The sequence below is a fragment of the Lonchura striata genome, chromosome 3 (assembly GCF_050655825.1).
Source record: "Lonchura striata isolate lonStrDom1 chromosome 3, ASM5065582v1, whole genome shotgun sequence".
Lineage (NCBI taxonomy): Eukaryota > Metazoa > Chordata > Aves > Passeriformes > Estrildidae > Lonchura > Lonchura striata.
The window spans coordinates 110094855-110116543 of record NC_140705.1 but is presented as its reverse complement, the minus strand read 5'-3'; the positions used below and the strand labels follow the sequence as shown (position 1 = coordinate 110116543).

At 43.6% G+C, this 21689-nt stretch overlaps 1 long non-coding RNA gene across 2 annotated transcripts in view; it reads right to left on the bottom strand.

Moving 5' to 3' along the window:
• Positions 1 to 3891: 3891 nt before the first annotated feature.
• Positions 3892 to 21689, bottom strand: part of LOC144245984 (uncharacterized) — a 49289-nt gene continuing 31491 nt past the window's right edge. Inside the window, exons 6-8 of one of the 2 annotated variants that reach the window (XR_014954048.1) lie at positions 16964 to 17078; positions 14370 to 16614; positions 3892 to 6522 (exon numbers count right to left, since the gene is read on the bottom strand). This is a non-coding gene — a long non-coding RNA (uncharacterized LOC144245984). Of the gene's footprint in view, positions 16615 to 16963; positions 17079 to 21689 lie in introns of both variants that reach the window. The other variant, XR_014954047.1, reaches the window with a different exon arrangement.

The window sequence follows — 21689 nt, the reverse complement described above, 5'->3', positions numbered from 1 at the left end:
GAGAAAACAAGAAGGGAGGACATGTGCTCTCAGTTCTAAGGAAGTGGAGATACAAGGGGCAACAAGGAGCAAGGAAAGGAGTTTCTTACAGCAAAAAGGGAGTTCACAAACACACATGCAAGAAAAAAAAAAATTCCAAAAAAAACCACCACACAAAAGCAGTGGTGAAGTTAACAGCAGAGAACAGAGCTATTAAATATAATTTGTCCTCAGAGATGCTGGCAGGCAGAGAAAGAAGGAAAACTCAGAGTAGATTTATTTATTTGGTGCAAGTGTCTTTTGTTTCCCAGCCATGCAGGAGCACCAGCAGGAAACCCCAGCTGGGAAGAGCCCAGACAATGCACATCAGTGTTTGCACACCCACAGTAGGGTGAAGCAGCTTCTCTTGAGCCTTCAGAGTGCTACAGAAACATTTTCCTTTCCTTATCCTGGAGGTCAAGAGGATTCCAGAGCTCCGTGATAAAGTTTTTCTTGTGATATGAAAGGACATGAGGTTTCTGCAGGATTTAGGAGCTCAGATTTGTCCACCTCCTGCTAAGGCTGGCTGTGTCCCCCAGTGTCAGAACTCAAAATGTCCCTCAGACATTTTTGGAGGTTCTGGGCCCAGGTCAGAAGCATTTGAGACCCTGGCAGGCAGCTGGAAACAGCTGTGATTTTGGGTTTGAACCATGGAATGATTTACCAACCTTGCAGGAAGAACAAGAAGTCACAAAAGTTTAGATATTATAGTAGAAGTAGTCACAAAGTAGAGGGAGGATTTTTTGAGTGCTGTACAGGGGGGTTTTAGTTTTGTACATGGGGGTCAGAAGTTTTAAGATGGAGGGATTTGGGTGTGTCCTGTCCTTCCTCTTTCTTCTTCCTTACCTCCATGTTCTTGGTGATGTTGGCACTCACAGATTGGTTTAGAGTAGAAAGGCACCATTTAATATAGGTAATAGGCACTGGGGAGGAACTCTAAACATGTAACACGTATTGTACCATATAAAAGATAGAAAAGCACCATTTAATATAGGTAATAGGCATTGGGGAAGAACTCTAAACAAGTAACACATAATGTACCATATAAAAGAGAGCAGCAGCCCTGGGTGGGGAGAGAAGAAGCAGTCGGGGTCAGAGAGGATGTCAGGGTGTGTGTGTGCCTCTGCCTGAGCTGTGAGCAAACCACAGCAGCCCAAGAAGAAAATCTTTTAGGTAATTTGCAATAAACTACCATGAGACCAAACAACAGAGACTGCTGAGCCTTTCTTTGGAAGCTCGGGTTGGAGGAGAGACTTTTCCATCACATGGAGCCCCTGAACCAGGTTGGGCTCCGGCACCCAGCACTGGCCATTGCCTCCTATGCCTCACAGTGCCACACAGCAGCTCTGACCCATCGCTTCCAGCACACCCTCTCGTCAAGTCACTGTGTAAAGCTCTTCACTGCTGCAGTAATTCTGAAGCCTTTGAGCTGTACTTGGGAGTTTGCAAGGGGGGCTGAAGTTTTCTGATAGGAGGAGCTTAACCAAAAAGCCCTTGTTTCCACAAGTGGCAAGCAGGGTTTACATATCTGGGTAAGTATTGTCCAGGAGAGAAATTAAATTAGTTGCATCCTTCTCCCTCCACAGCAGCTCTTCAGCTGAAGCAGTAATGAAGAAAAATCTCACAAACTAGCCACTGGCAACCAGGATAATTTGTGTGCTGTTGATCCACAGTGTGATTTAATGGGGTGGAAAAGCAGGCACAGGTCCCTCTGTAGGTTAGGGAAATCCCACCTCGTTCTTAAAGGTTCTGCTGGCCCTATCCTGCTTCCATGCTACCCTTGTGCATTCCCAGGTCAAACCCTGCACAAGCATTTCCTGCCCAGGTGCCCTGAGAGGGTGGCTATACCTCGAGAGCCAGAAGTACTCATGAGGGAGGGAAGTCCTCAGGACTTGTGAGAAGGGGAGATAGTTCAGTTCTCTGCTCAACAGAGCTGAACCCAAGAGCCTGCAGGTTTAATCTCAGTCTGCCACAAAATGGGAAGAGATTCAGAATTCATCAAGCAATTTTTGCAGACTCTCACAACCAAAAATTTTCTTTGGAATAGGATTTGCTCTCACTGTGCTTGCTCACATTTGCATCTCTACACCAATAATTGAAAGGTCAGTCTCACCACAAAGCACCTTGAGATTTATGGCTACTGTCATAAACAGGAACTGCAAAATTAAAACCCAAGACCCTCCCTCCCACCAATTTTTCCATCCACAAGCCCAGCTCTGCCTAAAACATGCAAAAGCCATAAAAAGGAGCCACATGCACTAACCCATAAATCCCAGCTGCGCTGTCTTCCCAGCTTAATGCCAAATGATAAAGATGCCCCAGAGTTTATGTGGCTGACACTAACCCCCTCCTCCTCCTTTTGTTGATTGTATACATAAATAAAACCACAATGATCTCATTTGAGTCCCATAACCAGCAAAAGCAGGACCTGGGAGCCCCAGCCAGTCTAGCTGCAATGACTAACAGTGATTTTTGATTGAAGCTGACTATTAGTGGATACAATTAAGATGCCACTGATGTTTAAAGATTAATTGCCCATGCAGTGATAAATTCTGGATGCTTATTGCTGCCATGCTGAGGCAGGTGATCAGGGAATGAAGTTGTAATTGTAGCACTTCTTGTTTGGCTCCTGCTGAAGCACAGAACACGAGATTCGGTTTAACGAACAATTTGCCACACAGCTCATCCCTGCTGGGTGGGAAAGCAAGGCTTGCTGGTAAGGTTTCTATTGAGTTCTACTAATTTTTAAACCTGTTCGAAGCAAAACTGGCCCTTGCTTTAACCTTTGCACCAAAGCAGAAGAGGAGAAGCCCAGGAGTATTGCTGAGGGTGTATTTGAGAATGTATCTTGGGCTTCATCTCTGATGAAGCTTCATCCAGAGATGATGGGCTTCATCCATAGATATTTTTCTATAAAAATAAATAGAAGCCCACATCCTGGTAAGTATCATCATCCTTTTGATACTTCTTGGGTCTTTCTGAGCTTCTCTGGAGAAACCAGAGGACAGCTAGGCAAGTATGTTGGAGCAGCAAATGCCAATGTGGGCAAGTGGGGACTTTATAAACACCCAGAATTGCTCTGCTGCTTTAGGAGATTCAAGTTACAGCCCCTGGATGATCTTGAAGCCAATTATCCTCTTCTTTCCCCCAGGGGAGGGAAGGAACAATTGAAGCTGCAGCTCCTCAGCAGCTGGCTTTCATCCTGCTGCAAGGAGTGCAGAGGTGCTCTGCAGGGCTCGAGGAGTTGGTATTTAAAGGACTCAGAAAATAGTTAGAACCAGACATCTCCTGGATCAGACTCACAGAGCAGAGCTTCCTTAGCTTTGTTTACCTCTCTTTGCATACAACTACTGTCTCCACATTTCTAGTTCAAATTTAGCTTCTCCAACAAGGCTAATCCCATGGAGGAGATACATCCAGGCCTTCAAACCCTTCCTGTTTCACTGTTGTTATTGATTCATAACCACACAAGTAACTTATTGAAACCCTCAAATCTCGGGGATTTTATTGTGTTTCTTTAAGCCTAAACATGCATTTACATGTTTTGAAATCTCAGAGCCAACCAGGACCAGCTGCTCTAGTTACTTCAGGATGTGAACATTGGCATCACCTTTTTTGTCAAAGGAAATATAAAGAAAGTTGTTCTCTAATTGCTAGTCTGACCTAGAAAATGAGGGCATCAGCTGCACAGAGAGGCCCCTCTGATCAGCAGTTTGTAAGTGGCTCAGTTTTTCCTCCTCACAACCATTCAGGAATCACAGATATCAGAGAACACACTGGAATGTTCCGTGGTTGGCAACTATAGAGGCTCTGATGGAATCCTTACAGAAAAGAAAAATAAGAAAGAGCATCTTCTGTTTTCCTTCTGGTTTTTTTTTTTTTTTTTTTTTTTTTGTAAGCACTGCTAGTCATGGTCTGCAGAGAAAACATTTTCTTGCCTACAAGCATTATATGGGACGCAACATCAGCTGAATCCTGCTTTTCACCCTTTATCAGCCTTGGAAAAGCCCCAGGACAGTCAACAGTACAATTTGATGGTACTTCAGGCAGGTGCAAATCAAAGGAGTGAAAAACTCATCTACTTAAAATTTAGTGTTTGTATAGAGGCCGTGTGCTCTGACAAAGCAGGAAGTGGAGAAGAACAAATGTTTTGCAATTTGTGTGTGTGCAGTGCTGGCTACTTAGGGGAGGATGAGGACAATTTTCTTTTAAGGGAACGATCTGGATTTTGAGAATGCTCCTCTCCAACATCTTCCAGCCAGGCTGGCCTTACTGCAGAGCTTTTTCTTGCCCAGATGTCTTGCAAGAGACCAAGCACTGGCCCAGATGTGGTATCCATTACAGGACAAGCATTCTGAGGCAAGATGATGCCTCTTTATCAACTCTTATTAAATAGCCACCATTGCAAGTGGCTACAAGGTTTCATTTGTGGCCCTGTTGTTACGAAAAAACCTTGTTTTTTTAGACTTACTCTTAGGCAGGTTTAAAAACTTACCTGGTCTCTCCCAGGAGATAATTACCACATCTGATTTTTTAAAAACATTATCCACAGGTTTCTGTTTAAAGGAGCAGAGAATGCACAGCAAGGCATCCCCAGTGCATGTATTGGGCTGTTCAATTGAGTGTTGATTTTGGTGTGAAGGCTGTACCTTTAAGCAGCCACACAGCTCAAGCCCTGAGCACAACGGGTACTGCAGAAAAGGTTTCTGAAGTTATTGAGCAGCTGGACAAGGAAAGGAATAGCAGATACTTGATTTGTAACCCCTGCCTGCCCCTTGACAGGATCTGCTCCTTGGGCAAAGCCTGGGAGCTGTGAGATTAGGTCAGTGGAAGGGGACAGACATGACAATTCACAATGTCTCCTTCAGGCTGCCCCAGACACCTAATTCAGTTGCAGGTTACAAGAAAAAGAGGCCTCTGTGTCCCAAAAGGCACCCATCTTTGATACCCAAGCAAATATCCTTCCTTTCTGACACAGGTAGCTCATGTTCAGAGCTCTGCTGTACGGCCGGGCAAGGAAATCAGGCAGAGCAAGGTCGAACGGCTCACCTTGCAAATGCCTGCATGAATACTTAATCTCTCTCCTGTGAGCAGTTTCACCAGCTTCAATACAACTGCAGATATTTAATCAAGAGGAAAAAAGCCTTTAACCCACTGCCTGCCTCCAAAGGGGCCTTGGGGGTGGGAGGCAGAGAGCACGGTCCTCCACCTGAGCCACCCCCACTTGCCACAGCCTCCCGCAGCACAGCTCCAGCACCAACCTGAACATCACCACCACAATGCTTTTAGTTACACAAAGCCCTGGCAGAGCTGAGTCTTGCTGCTTTTCACACACAGAAGGTTGCAATCACATTTTTCAGCAAACCACTCCTATTCTCCCAAGCCCCAGACAAAGCAGTTAATGTCCTGCAGTTCAATAAACCATCAATTCCACCACCACAAAGGGAAAAACTCTAAAAAAATCCCCTCTAAACAACCTCACACAATAAAAAGAAAAAAACAAAACAAAACAAAACCCTCTACCCTTTCAAGCTTGCTCCCTGCAACATGGGTGAATTTTCAGGCTCTGCAGAGATGACAAATGTCTCCCATCCAGAGTAAAACTCACAGGTACCCCAACCTGAGGCCACTGCAGATTGGAGAACCCTAAGTCCATTCCCAATGCCAGTTCCTCCTAGCCTGGGCCAGCTAATGAGTGATTCAGGATCCCCTCCTTTTCTTCCTCCTCCTCATCCTCAGTGAGTGGGAGCAGACACTCGTGCAGCTTTGAGAGGTGCTGACCCAAACCAGCCATTGCTTCTGAAAGCAGCAGGTGACCTCTTCAAGGGTACCCACCTCTGCTGCCCCTTCAAGACACTGGCCTGAGGACTGAGCTTCCAAAAGAATCACTAAAGATGGAATTTGTGCCCTAGTTAGAGCTGAGGAAAGGCAATCCCTAAGTCAAGCTGCTCGAGTTCATCATATCAGGGAAACACAAGGCCTGCTGAATCATAATCCTTGGGTTTTGTCTTCTTGGGGCAGGAGACAAAGTTATACCGAAAACGTTGTCTACAGACATCTCTATTTGGAAACAAAGGCATATGTTACTGCACTAAATTGTGTCAGCTAAAGGGGATGGAAATTAGATAATTTAAAAGCAGACAGCTCTCCTGTATAATTTTAGCAGAATCATCTCTTTTACATAGCCAGGTAAGGGGGTCATTTTTAGGGGAAACAAACACATATTTTATGATTATGGCCATTTGAAGCTGTTTCTTGTACTCTAAATTGTCACACATGAAGGATTAATGGCATTATTAGATGACGATTTAATTAAAAACTCCTCCTTTCTTCAAGATGAGATCTGCAAAACCTCTCTGAATGGCTGAAGGAATGATTTGCCTTGTCTGCTTTCTTTATAATATTTTTTTCAGAATTTTAATTGCTACCATTTGAGGATTATTGATTACCTGTAATTGCTCCTTTTCTCAGGCATCCCCCCAGTTATCTGCAGCTAAGTCATCTCTGCAAAAGACAAAAGCAGAGTACTTCAGAACCTAATGTTTTTTATTAGCTGTTAATGAACACTGATAGGGTGATACCTGGACCCTGCAGTGGCCTGAACTTTGAAAGTGGATGAAATTGAAAATTCCTTTTCCTTAAGAAAAAACACTAAAAGCACCAAAACTCGTTTTTATACACCAGTCACATTAAACAGAAACTAGACAAATGAAGTCCTTACAGCATGGGGCACTCCTGAGTGCAAAATAAAATCCCCTCTGCCTTCCAGAGCAGGCACTCACTTCAGACAGATGTCATTCCTACAGGTCACAGGCACAGAGGGATCTAAGGGACAGCCACCAGATCCAGAGGAACTGGACTAAAGGGGATTTTATTTTTAAAGCTCCTAATTCTGTCTGCTCTGATCAGCCCATCAGACAAAGGGATTTTCTCAATTTACCAGTGCTCAGCTCATGAACTGCTAAGAGCTCGGACTTGGTTCTGGATTCTGCAAGAGCTGAAGACACACAGTTTTGTCCCACACCCCTATCTTATTTACAATCCAAATTCCATGGAAATATTTAAAACATGCAGCAGAATCACCCAGTGCAAAGCTCATTTTCCTCCTTAGGTCTTTTCCTTGGCATTCCAAGTATATTTAAAAGCTCAAACATTTCAAAATAACAGGGTCAAAAATGCTGTTACACAGGGAGCATCAAGTGCAACAAGCTTGAAGCTGCCTTTGCTGCAGGTTTAAGATAATGCTTTCAGTTTAGTCTGAGAATTATGATCTCAAATTACAGCAAATGATCCTATTAGAGTTGATCTGATAATTCTGGTGTACCTTGGTATAAAGATAGCATGATTAAACAAAGAAAAAAACACACTGCATCATTAATTTCAGAGCAATTATTTTTGGAAATTGATCATCAGTTAAGTGGGAGCTCATTACCAGATTTTGTCTAGAAATAAGTTTTCAGTAGTGAGTTCCTGCCCACAAGACTTAAATAACAAAAAAAACCCTATGAAACATGGTGGTAGAAATTTAAGAAATTTTTTCCTTAATTTTTTTTTTTCCCTGTGTACCTTGACACTGATCTGCAACCCAGTGTGGAACACAACACTACACTCAGCTCTGCCCTGGCCCCAGCACTGCAGCCATGTACTGCTGTGCTAAGGGAAATCCCTCTCATCCACAGACTGCATGAGCATCTCTCTGCCCTGGGAAAATAGGAGACAAGACACTGGAGCAGTCAGAAGTTGCAGAAGCTTTGGCTTCAGAATCAGAGGAGGATAATGAGAAGTAAAAGAAAGCCTTAAAACACCTTTTTCCCCCCAGCCCCTTTTGCCTTCGTACTGACAGAGCAGGGAGACAGGGCATGGGGATTTTGGCCAATTCATCACTGAGATTTCCTTCTGCTGCTCTGGGAGACAAGTCACAGAATCACAGAATAATGAGGTTGGAAGAGACCTCTGAGATCATCAAGTCCAACCTATGCCCTGACACCACAACTAGACTATAACACCAAGTGCCAAGTCCAGTCTTTTTTTAAACACATCCAGAGATGGTGATTCCACCACCTCCCTAGGAAGACAATTCCAGTATTTTATTATTCTTTCAGTGAAAATTTTTTTCCTCATATCCAGCCTAAACCTTCCCTGATGTAGCTGAGATTGTGTCCTCTTGTTCTGTCAGTGCTGCCCGGTGGAAGAGACTGACCCCACCTGTCTGCAACCTCCCTTCAGGAAGCTGTAGAGAGTGATAGGGTCACCTCTGAGCCTCCTCTTCTCCAGGCTGATCAACCCCAGCTCCCTCAAACATTCCTTGTAGGGCTTGTGTTCCAAGCTCCTCACCAGCCTTGTAGCCCTCCTCTGGACGTGCTCAAGCATCTCAATGTTCTTCCCCTGTGAGGCTGTGGGCTCCCTCTCACAGGAGACAGTTCTCTGTGAACTTCCCTCTCATGAGCAGCAGCCAAACCTTACCTGCTGCAAATGTGAGTCCCTCCCATGGGCACACAGTCCTCCCAAAACTGCTGCGACGTGGGTCTCTTCCCATGGGGTGCAGCCCTCCAAGGCCAGGCTGCTCCAGGCTGGAAGCAGGGCCCTCTCTCTCCACCAGGTCTCCCACTAGATCACAGCCTCCTCCAGGCACCCACCTGCTCTGGCGTGGGCACCTCCTCCATGGGCTGTGGGTGGATCCCCACGAGCTGCAGGTGGGTCTCTGCATCCCCTGTGGATCCCCATGGGCTGCAGGTGCATCTCTGTGTCTCCTTCACCATGGCCTTCACCATGAACTTCACATGGTCTTCACCATGGTCTCACCACAGTCTGCAGAGGAATCTCAGCTCTGGTGCCTGGAGCACCTCCTGCCCTCCTTCTCTACTGACCTCGGTGTCGTTGTGTTATTTCCCTCACATATTCTCACCTTCTCCTCTTCTCTGACTAGAAGAAAAACTATGTGTCCTTTGTTTTATTTTTCTTCTTAAATATGTCATCACAGAGGCATTACCCACCTCTCTACTTGGCCCAGGTTTGGCCAGCAGCGTGTCCCTCCTCAGAACCATCAGGGACTGGTTCTGCTGGACATAGTGGGAAGCCTCCAGCAGCTTCTCACAGGAGCCACCTCTGTTGCCCCCCTGCTACCAAAAACCAGGCCATGCAAAACCACTACACCCCTGCACCCTTGCACTGGGCTTGCAGATCCAGCAAACCTTCCACGTGGCAGATCACTTGTAAAGGATATTGCTGGAAGTGCAAATGGAAGTGTGGCAGGCAGCAGAGGGACATATGAAGGAATTATTGGATATCTAATCCAGTTGGAGAAGACAGCTTGGGCAGGCAGCTAATTGGGAGCCATGGGAAAAACTTTCCCAGCTGTAGGCAGCAAGCAGCTCAGGGAGAAAGGAGCTACAGGTTTTCTGCAAGAAAAAGCTGACTGTTAAATTGAGTATAGTACTGATGGTAAATGCATTTCATCACCAAATTATATAGCTATAAAAAAGTACAACAGAGAAAAAGAAAAAAGAAAGTACATGTCAAGCTTTCTGGGCCTTTTTCCATGTTTCTAGGGAAAATTTTATTCCAGTACATTGGCAGATATAGCACAGGTGGGAATGTTTTCACCAAAATAATTGCTAGTACACTGAAGCAATTAATTGCCTTATATTTTTTTCAATAAAAAAGAGATTAAATACTGAGATCTATTAATAAAATTATGGCCAGGGCAATGATTTTGTTTCATAAAAATGTGATTTTTTAAAAATATACATGAAAATAATTCTTATGGTTTTATATTCTGAAGAAGAGTTGTTTATTCTGTAGAAAAAGAAAAAGATTAACCATTGAATTTCTGGGTTGACCTTCATTATTAAATCTCTGCTGTGCAGAGAGCAGCAGACACTCTTAAGGCACATGCTGGCAACTTCAGCAGACTTTACTCTTGAGTGCTTCAGTCCCACAAAGCAAGACTAACATCAAAACCAGGGAAAAAAGATGATGAAAGGAATGAAGGTGTTCTTCTGGGTACAGAAATCAACTTAAGAAGCCGGACCCTCCAGTCAGACTGAGTTATGCATTTAATAACTGCGGTGACTTAAATAATTAAGTGGGGACAGTTTTTTCTTATTTTCACAATAAAGCAACATTTGGAAAGCAGAGCAAAATGTGGCATAGAAATAGAGGGGCAGAGAGCAGGACTGGAAGGCAGGAACAGAGGATTTCACAGTGGACTCCTTCTCAAAGGCTCACTGTTATTATATTATCCCTGTCCAGTTGGGGGCAGTATCTTGTGGTGCTTTGGCAAATAATCTTTTTTTCTTGTTGCCATGAAAATATATTTAAAATAATTTTTTTTCATGTGATTCCAACTCAAAAGTTTGGCTTGAACCCTACTTCTTTGGAAGGCAATCAAATTTTATTTTTGCCTTCAGTCAGACCAGTGTTTGGGCTGACAGGGAAGTGAATGGACAATGAGTAGGGGCATTGTGCACACCTGTGTATTGACAGCAGAGAAGATAAAAGTCACTCCTGTGACTGCTGTTAAGGACTTGGGGAAACTTGAGATGGTCCCACAAGGAGGGACAAGGAAGGTCTTCTCATTATCTCATGTGCCCAAATTAAGAGGAAGACACAGAGTTGTTGTGGTTATCTTCTCCCAAGGTACAAGTGATAGGACAAGAGGAAATGGCTTCAAGTTGCACCAGGGGATCATCAGATTGGATGTTAGGAAAAATTTCTTCACTGGAACAGGATGCCCAGAGAAGGGGTGGAGTCACCAGCCCTGGAGGTATTTAGAAGCCACTTAGATGTTGTGCCTGGAGACATGAGTTAGTGGTGAGCCTAGCTGTGCTGGGTAATGGTTGGACTTGAAGATCTTAGCTTTCCAACCCAAATAATTCTGTGACTGTGTAAGTAAGAAGAGTGATGTAGAGCATTACACTGGAAAACTGTCTGTATTAGACAGGCATCTATATTTGATGCATGAATTCAGACGATGTGAATGTGAAACCTGTCCCTGGTGTAACACAGTTAAGGCAAAGGCACGCGTTTGACCACCTAACTAAGCAGTGTGGGAGCACAGTCACTGCTAACTGCAGTAACACATCAAGCCTTGGCTTGCTTCACCAATATCCTGCAAGAAAATAACCTTTTGGGATGGGAGAGCAGCCACTAGGGGGGATAACAGCCTAGCAGGCAATGTGCCTGGGAGATGCATGCACCCAGCCTTGGGCCAACACTGCTCACAGGAGTGCCACAAATCAAGCCCTGAGCTCTCTGTCAAACCTGCCTTGGCCAGGGAGCAGCTTCAGGAGACCTCAACATGTCTTGAAATATTCATGTATGTCCTCTGTTCTTGCTCTGTTCACATTCAAGTGTTTTTATAGCTGTACTATTGCATGGTTCTATAATTGAACTTGCCACATTTTTGAACGTCCTAGCAGGGCTGTTCCAGAGCTCCAGAAGAAACTGTAACACCATAAAAAAGAAATGGACAAAGCATTTGAAATAAAAGAATATGGCTTAATTTGCATCAGAAGGAATTTGATGTGTAGATTTTTCTCTTATGCTTTATGGAGTAAGGAAAAAAAAGTTACAGTCTCGCTTTAATATTTACAACACGTCTTTTATGCATCCTTAATAGCATTGTTTATAAAAAATGCATTAACTGTTCTGTTTTGCTTCAGGCAGGGGGGATCCTTTACAGGATAGGCAGCTTAATTTGGATCTTAACAATAATAACATTCCACAAATTAATGTATCTGGGAGACAAACTCCCAAGCAAAGATGTAAGAGCAGGATCTTGGCCTTTGCACATGAATATTCTCAATGAGAAAGGAAGAGGTTTTTTTTTTTCTTCTTACATTTTAAAGTAGATCAGAAAGCTCCCCAAAAGAGCAGGAGAGAAGCCAGCTGCTAAATTGGGCATGTAGTGACAGGACAAAAGGGAATGGCTTCAACTATTAGAGGGCAGGGTCAGATTAAATATTAGGGAGGAATTTTTCACTGAAAGAATAATAAAATACTGGAATTGTCTTCCTAGGGAGGTGGTGGAATCACCATCTCTGGATATGTTTAAAAAAAGACTGGACTTGGCACTCGGTGCTGTAGCCTGGTTGTGGTGTTAGGGCATAGGTTGGAGTTGATGATCTTAGAGGTCTCTTCCAACCTCATTATTCTGTGATTCTGTAATTCTTCCCTCTGAGGGTGGTGAGACTCTGGCACAGGTTGCCCAGACAAGCTGTGGCTGCCCCATGTCTGGAAGTGTTCAAGGCCAGGCTGGATGGGGTTTGGAGCAACCTGCTCTAGTGAAAAGTGTCTGCTCATGGCAGGGGAATTGGAACTGGGTGGTCCTTAAGATCCATTCCAAACCATTCTGTGATTCTATGACATAGATAAAATAAGGCTTAATAAAAACCACCATCTTACACAAACACACACACAAAGTTTCTGTATGTTTCAGGTTTTTCTTTCCCAGATTTTTATATATGGAATCGTTGCATTCCCCTTATTTCTCTTTGCACAAGAAGGCTTTGTACCAGAGGATAGGGATTGGGTTGTCCCAAACCCACTTGCAGGCCAAATGGTTGATTATTCTCACATCTGCACCCTCCCAGAAGTCTCTATGACACTGCAAACCTTGCTTCCATTGACAGGTTGCCATAAAAAAAATAAATGAAAATAAAGTCCATATAAGAGCAGGCCTTACACCGAGGCTTCCACTTGACTTTGCCAGGTGGCAGAAAGTGATTCCTGCAGGTTAACAATTTAGTGATAAGTTGGGCATATATATATGTAATACACGGTTATGCATCCACAGTACTTTGATAACAGTGAAGATGCTCATTTGGCAGGAGGAGGCTGAAAATGCCTCCTACATGAGTTAAGGATCAAGGGTCTGTAATCCTAAGGAAAAGGCAGGAGTGAAATATTAATAAATCCCAGTCAAATCCCAAACAATGCTAAGGCCTGCACATTTCTTTCAACTATAATCCTGTTCTGCAAAAGCAGTCTGAGGATATAAGGGTTGTTTAAGATGTCAGGGGGGTGTGAATAGATCACTCTGACAACTAAATTAAGGATGAAAAATATTTTTGGGTATCACAGCATTGATTTCCCTTCCAATGAGAGCCTCACCTGCCTCTGAATCTCTAATAGTAAAGATTATGGATCAGCATGGAAAGAATATTCTGGATGACCCAATGTACCTTTCAGTATGCAGAGGATTGAATTTGATTTCATAGCATTTTTAAAAGGATTTAGAATTACAAAACTAAATCAGTATTATTTTTGTGCATGAAGCAATAAAAATGAGAGATAACCTACTGAGCCTGGATTGCCAAGTCCTTGCTAGAAAACAGCCATGTATTAACAATTTTCAAATACAGAGCCACAAGAAGATAAGTGTCACAGGAAGGAATCATCATAACATTTCAGAAGCTGCTGCCATCACTGGCTGCTGTAATTTCTCACTTGTAACAATCAGGCATTATAAGGGCACTGGTACATTGGAAAGAACCAGCTCTGTCTCTTATGCTGTGACAAGTCAGGCTCAGCTAAAAATAGCAACCAGCCAGTAAAAGAAAATAAATACATCCCACACCACCCTTTGGAAAGTCCTTTGCTCCCCAGTGATTTCAGCTGAAAATGCACACAGAGCCATGCACGCTGCTGGACACCACAAAGGGCTTCCGTGTCTCCAGACTCAAATGGGTTTGTAATTCAAAGAAAAGCTGCAGTTGTTGAGCAATGGACACAAGCTCAGTCTCACTGTGCCCCCCTCCTCAGCACCAATTCTGCTCCTCGTTCCCCCTAATTTTCTTACAGGATCAATTTGGGGTGTGCAGGTTAAGAGCTCAGGAGACCTAAGAGCAGAGCGTGGCAGCGAAGCCCTTTGCCAGAAGTGATGTGCAGGTGTCACAGGAAATCAGCTTCTGACATCAGACCTGAGCCCTGATGTGCTCACACCACAAGTGCATCTTTTATTACTGCATCTTTTATTCTTCCTCAGCACCAAGAGAGATGTCAGCCACACGGCCAAAGGACACCGGAGAGCCACAGGGACGAGAACCTTCTATGGTGGCAAGGTTTCGTGCTGTTTCTGTAATTTTTTGTCTGGCAAGTGAAATGCATTTCACCAGAAGGTGGGAAAGGACTTGGAACAAAATTGATCTTGGCTGAGCAAACATTTGACAACGTTCTGTGGGAAACAACCATCTGTCTTGGGAGATATCAACTCCAAGAGATATTGATGGCACTAAAAATATCCGCCTAAAAATATCCTTCCCATGGCATTCAGCTTTCAAGTGTGGAAAGCTTCAATCCTTCAGCAGTAAACCTTTCTATTTATTTTTGTTTTTGGAATGTTGACTTACCAGGTGATTAGTGAAAGGCTCTGGTTTGTTTGAGATGCAGCCACACAAGTTTCTGGTGCCTGGGATGAGTGGAAACTAGCGAGAAGCTGCAGAGGGATAATTAATATGGATTAAATTGAAAAAGGGCTTTGTGCTCTGCTTCACAAGTACAGACCGTACACAGAGATGGTTGTCTCTATCTCAGAAGAGCTTCCTGGAGCAGTTTGGCAGGCTGGTTTCTTCTGAGAAGCATGAGAGGAGAGAAAAAAAAACAGTAGTCTTTGAAAGAAAATTTAAAAACATCCCATGAATTCCAAACAGCTCTTTCCTCCTCACTGTCAAAGAAGCTAACAGATTTATTGAAACTGACAAACACTCCCCAGCCCATGAATCATTAAGATTTAGACCATTTTACCTTCCATGTGTCACTAAAAATCAAGATAATACAAAGTTATACAAGGGAAAAGGGAAGATGGGGCAGCTTAACTTCACTAATGGATGTTCTGCACAGAAGTTGTCACATCCATTTTTGTATCTGTGATTTGCCAGTCTCCTGCTACCCAGGCAGGTGCTCTTTCATGGGCCTGTGAAATAATAATTATTTTTACCACAAACTGGAGATCTTACTCCAGGGCATATTTCATTTTGGAAAAGGCAGTCTCTTGGCCATCAGGGGTCTCTGCATATCAGACATGAGAGGATTACAGGCAAAAGCCTTGAGTTGTTCTTCCATACCTGCTCCAGGGTCTCTTGCTCACTCCCCTTGTGATTTGTGCAAACTCCCCATCACAGCCACACCAACATCCACATTCCCTGGCAAAGAGTTCCAGCTGCAGCAAGAATAAACTCCTTGTTCCTCAGGGACACCCTACCTTTTACTCTTTAAATCTCTCCCCCATCATATATCCTGGAATAATTTTTAGGGTTGATTGTTTTTGGTTTCATTTTCTGGTGGTTTTCTCCTTCTGGGAGAGTGTCTGAGTTGGCTTTATGGTTGTTGCCCAGGAGAGCCAATAACAAGTGCCATGCACTTGAGCCAAGAGGAAAAACAAATGATCCTTCCTCCTGACACCCCCTGCCTCCAGTGACTGCCCACCACCAACCCCAGAGCCAGGTCTGCCTTCTCCACCTTTAGTGTCTGCCAAAGAGGATCTCTGTCTGTGGCCAGCATGGCAATCCCATGGGAATCCATGCAGAATGCCTTGCAGAAGGATGACTGCTCAGTACACTCAAATAATAAAAATAAATAATATATAATAAATAAATAAATATAATAATATAATATAATATAATATAATAATATAATAAATAAAAATAAATAATGCTAAATTCAGTCAGAAACTGCAGTGATGGATGTAGAAAATGCAACGACTGCTTCATCCAGATAGACTCAGGTAGGTAAAGGACTGGAAAGGAGAATTCCCACTTCTGGAGTAGTTGAGGGAAAAAACCCAAAATAAAACACTTCAGGAAACAGTAGCTTCATGGAATAGTGAATACTATGTCGGGGAAAAGGGACTCAGGATTTGTTTCCTGGGCAACTGGGGAACCCTAAACATACTGTATCACAGTTAGGAAAGAAGTGGAAACATCTGAAATAGGAAGGCAGCAGGAGAAGGGATTTTTTCCTGCATATACAGCACGAGAAGGAGAAACAAGGTTGATAGAAGGCACGCTTTTTAATGATTTTTTTTTTTTTAAGTTGGTTTTATTTGCATGACAGCTCTGAAATAGGACAAGGTACAGAGAAGGGCAATGCTGCATAATGTGAATGAGGAAAGGGAACTTTGGCTTTTTCATGTAAATGTATGAAAATCTCTCTGAGGTCTCTCTGTGTTGAGAGGATGGATATGAATTTAGAAAAATTATGCTGAAGTAAATGATGACTCCAGTGAGAGAACAAACTCAAGCTGAAGGCTTGAGAACAAACTCAAGCTGAAGGCTCATAGTCCCAAACTGTGTTTCAGGTTGAGGCTGAGTGAGGCACTGACTCAACAAACCCATCAGCAAGGCAGAATTTAACACTAGAAAATCCTCTATAGTTCTTTGGAAATTAAATGTGAGGCTACAGTCACAGGAACCTGGCTTCAGGGATGGGATGGATGCAATTGCTGTGGAATGCACCTGCCCATCCACAGGGATCTCCTGACCCTACTGAGGTGGGTGTCCATGTGTAGTAAGATGCCAAACTGTCTCTAAGAGCTGCATCCTGCTGATCCTCTCTGCCACACCCATCCCACTCTTTCTCCCTGGAAGCAGCACTGCCCTGCAAGGGAAGGATGCAAAACAGTGTCTTATTGCAGAAACAGCAGAGGAATGGAAAACCAATAGATTCAGGCTTGGACATACCCATGTAGGGGACAGGCACCCCAGAGTGAAGGGGCTTGGAGGTTTGGTGGTAGGAGGAGAGCACATGCTTGGCTTCCTGCTTAGTGGTGACACAGAACCCTCAATCTATCCCCCCACCACCTGAGCTCTGGCTGCCTTCCTCCATCCTTCATTGTGCTGGGCCCACCTGCATGCTGAGGCAAACTTTGGGGGTGACACACAGGGAGAAACCTGTTGGGAGTCACTGGATTGCTGCTCAAGACCAGAAGGTATCAGTGGTGCCTTACCAACAGGAGTTCTTGCTGGCTTTGTATCATCTTCTCCAGATGTCCAAACACAAAGAGGTTTCCTTTGAGCAAGGAAAGAGGGAAGATTATCCAAACTCACAAATCACAGGCTGGTCTGAAAATGAAATTCAAATAATGGAATCATAGAATGGCCTGGGTTAGAAGGGATCCTAAAGATTATCTCATTCCATCCCTCTGTTATGGACATCTTCCACTAAACCATGTTGTTCAGAGCTCCATCCAGCCTGGCCTTGATGGCCACAGATGGGGCATTCACAACTTTTCCAGGCAACCTGTTCCAGTGCTTCACCATCCTCACAGCGAATCTTTCCTAATATCTAATCCTTAGATAACTCCTTATTCCCAAATCTCCAAAAACCAAATCTAGATGAAGGCCATTAATGTAAAGAACCACATATGGATTCCAGTTGTCCTGGTCAAACCAAAGTATTTTTGCCAAATCATCAAATACATCCTATCTGTGCATTCTTTATTCAGTAATGATTTGTTTATACATGGCTGTGGTGCACCCTGAAACATACAGCCTGCTAATTAACTCATAGCCACCTGGGATGGCAATTAGCACAACAAAACCTGTAGCAAATCCATAAGACTGATCATGGGTTGTACATGCATGAATCACTGAGAACAGGCAGCCTCAGTGGCTTTTAAGGAGAAAACATGCATGTCTTGGTTTGAAAAGACAGGAGTCTGTAAAGGAAGGCAAGAACCTCCTGTGAAATGGAAAAGGTAAACCCCCTCCCTCCAAATTACCACAATTTCAAAATTAAAAGGCTCTCAGGCAAAGATATGGGAATGGGAATAGCAGTTCTTTACTAGGAAAAAACTAAATTAAAAAAAAAAAAGTAATTAGTACAAACAAATCTACTGATAGAGTCAGAAACCTGACACCCTGAGGAGTAAGGGTGTTGGTAATAGTCCAGTTAAATGGTGGCTGCTCCTCCTGGAGTGGCAGATGAAATGCTGCTGGAGAGGGGATCTGTAGAAGGATGGAGTTTTCTCTGAAGGTCTGGTGATGGAGTAGGTGGGCCTGGTCTTCCTCTGGGGATCCAGTAGAGAAAAAAATCTCTTCCTCTCGGAATCCAGTGAAGGGCTGCCCTGGTGTCCCAAAAAGTGCTGATTTTATGCAGGTAGTGGTGCTTGGCTCCTCCCTCTGGGTGGAGCATCTCACCATGGGATGATGGAACTTTACCAGTCACACAGTGAGTATTCAATGGTCCATTAACAGAAGATATCTCCCTGGAGGGAGACATTGTTCTTGTAAGAGATAAGGAAACTGCCCTACCTCAAACAGATGGCAAATAGAACACATGCTTATCTTACAAGTCAGGACAATGCATTTCAAGTTGAGTGAAGGGAGGCTGTCCAGGACTGACACGTGAGAAATCAGGCTGTGGTTGTGCAGGGAGCTGCAGGCTCGAGGTCCCCAGCCTTCAAGCTGGTTGAGTGGCAGCGCAAGGATCTGCCTTTCAATATCACATCAAAGAACTGGAACAGTTTTAACCCATGGAAAAATGGCTTCCCACTGCTGTCTCTCAAAGTTACCCTGCCAACAGACCACAGTCTGGAGGTTTTGTGATGAAGAATTTGCCTGGGACCACTAAACCAAAGCAAAGACAATCTAAATTTGGGTGAAAGACTTCATACTCTGTGCACATGCAAAAGGGCTACTAGGTTGATACAAAGCTTTCTGATAGTGTACCTACTGGGCTTGAGGCTTTTGGGAGTTTAGTGCCTTCCCTCCTTTGCTTCCATGAAAAATTACAATGACTGGGCACTGCTAGTGCAGCTCCACACTGTGCATTTGCTGCTAATGGGTGAATTTAATCCTGCTGGAAATGCAGAGGTGGGTTGCAAAGGATGAGCAGTTTCCTGCCAGCATTTCAGCTCCTCTGTGCCTGTTCAGGGGTTTTCCTAAAATCGGTGACAATCTGCCCACTTCTGTACCTAATTGTCATAAACATGTGAAAACAGACCACAGCATAGTTAGCAATTCTCCATTCATTATTCCAGTGTGCTTCTCATAGCATAATCATGAGCAACAGACACATCATTCTCTTCTCACTGTTTTCATTTTGCAAGTTTAACTTCTTTTTCCACTAGCACAGATTAAAAAAAGAAAAGAAAGAAACAACATAAACCACCACCCTTTGAAGGCTGAGTCTGTCCATGCAGCAGTTGGTGTCAAACAGCCCCTGACTGCAGAATCAGACTCTGCAGTAGCCAACACCAGCAGAAATAAAAAGCACATGGTTTGAAAGAAAACTTGGTGCCCATCACAGGCAGCTCAGAGTCTGCACTTCATCAAGGGCTAATTTTCACTAGGATTATTAGTTAACCAGCCATTTCCTTCCTCACTGGATTTTAACCATTTATTGTTTATAGAGCAGCCTGGGAAGCTCTGCAATAGACACTAAAGCATTTAGGAAGCAGCAGGAGTCACTCCACAGGAGTAAGTTAAAGCTCAGCATGTGCCCTTCAGCTGGAAATCATAAATCACCCCTGGAAACATATAGCTGAAGACAGGGCACCTTTCCTGCTCTCCATGGAGAGAACTGCCAACTGCCAACCATCATTCCAGGTGATGTAAATGCAGATATTTTTGCTAATCTTATGCTAAGTTGGATTTCAGATTTTGCTTTTGCCTGCATAACCTTTTAATTGCTCCTCTCCTCCCTGTCTATGAAGGTTGCCTGCCCTTGGGAGCCTCTTCATCATTTCTCTATCCAAAACCATTTGCATTCTTCCTCAAAATGTTGCTGATACAGTCTCCTATCCAATCATCCCCAGTTTGCCAGTCATTGCATGCTTTTTGAGAAATAAAAATAAAGCAAATTCAAGATATTAATAAAATTTATGATCCAGAGACAATATTTGCTTTGGATATTGTACAGAAAATTTAAGAAGCTGCGATCTCCCAGTTTTAGGAACTAAAGAGCTGTTTTACATACTACACTGCCTTTTTTGTAGAACTGTTCAGAAAATGCTGGTCTGAAGTCTGGAGTATTTATTCCAGGACTAGTGAGTAGCAGTGGCTGTGCATTAGGTTTTGAAAAGGGCAAAGGATGTTTGTAACTTGTATCCAGTTTATTCTGTAAAGCAGAGCAGCTTTGGATTTAAGAATGAGTCCAGAGGAGTTTGAGCCCATGCTGTTTTACAGGACAGCAAAGCCAGTGGTTGACTGACAGTCTGAGGGCTGGAGCACTGACTCCTGTGCCAGACAGGCTGGTGGAGGTGAGAACATCCAGGGCTTCCCAAGGCTTCCCATTCCCAGTCATTGGAAGCCTGACCACCTCTCATGGAATGCAAAGGCAAATAACCAACAGTGGTTTAATATCAATTATCAAAAATCCTATGGCCTATGGCAAATTGAATTTTCAGAACAATTTAACTATTTGTGCCTCCATCTGGTCTGTTTGATGCTGTTAAATTTCAACTCAAATTTAGTCTGGTAATAAGTACACAGATTCTGTAATGAGATCACCACAGTTAGCAACACAGATGAAGTCCAGCTCCTGAGACCTGAGCCAGCAGAAGGATTGCACATCAGAGTTGGATTTCCAGGCTCTCTCAAGCTGAATTCCTTCTAGCCCAAGGACCAGCAGCCCCAGAATACCATTGTGTTTGCCATCTCTCAACCAGAAACATCTCACTTTGGACAACCTGTGAATAAGTGTGAATCCAAGCCCAAAGCTCTGACACCACAGTTTCCAAAAGTGACTCTTCTACTCATCCCCTGCCGTGGCCAGGGGTGCTCCTGTGTTCCAAGGGACAGTCCTGGACTCGAGGCTGGAATCAACCAGGTCTCACTCCACTTCCTGCAATCCAACAATGAGCACACCTTCCCTTTGCTCTCAGCTCTGCTTTTCTCTCCCATACCAAAAAATCCCAGTATGATCAGCCATTCCCCCAGCTCAGTGTGAGGAAGGTGAGCACCACCCAGCTACACTTCACAAATATTTCTGCCTGCCACTCCAAGAGCTCTGTGCATTTATTCCACCTTGCCTTTTCTCACTGGAGTTCGGAAGAATGCATCTTGTTTAAAAAACCCAAACCAGTCTCATACAGACAAACCTGACCAAAATCAGTCATGTCACTGCACTTGCCTTTTCCCCAGAGGGGAGGATGCAAAAACAAACAAGACATGGCAGATGTTTGTCATGGTGTTTAACGTGCTGCTGGAAGGGGTTCAGATCCTGTTGTGGTGTGAGAGCTCAGAAAGATACAGTGCAGAAGCCAAACACTTCAAGATGAGCTTTTTGTTTTGAAATACTTACAGATGATGCATCACAGAACTAATTTAGGCAAGAACAGATTTCCCCTAAGGAAGAAAATGATAGAACATTACATTTGGCAGTTACGCTGAAATTGCACTACCTTGAAAAGACAATTCCTCAACTGAAACAAGGTATCAAAATAATTTGTTTTTTCTCATCAAAGTGCAGAAAACATGAAGAATACTACAGCAAAATGCCTTCAGATGGACATACAGGCTGTCCAGCATATACAGATAATTGGAAATATAAGTGGCTTTCATATTTTCCAATAATTTTGAGTTAACTCCTACCTACCTCAGCTTGTTTTTAAATTATAGTGACACACATGGTTAAATTCTCAGCTTAAAAATACCAGCCCAGTAGGTCCACTATCAGAAAGCTGAGTGAATGAAAAGAAAAAAAAAAACAAAAACAAAAACCTACCCACA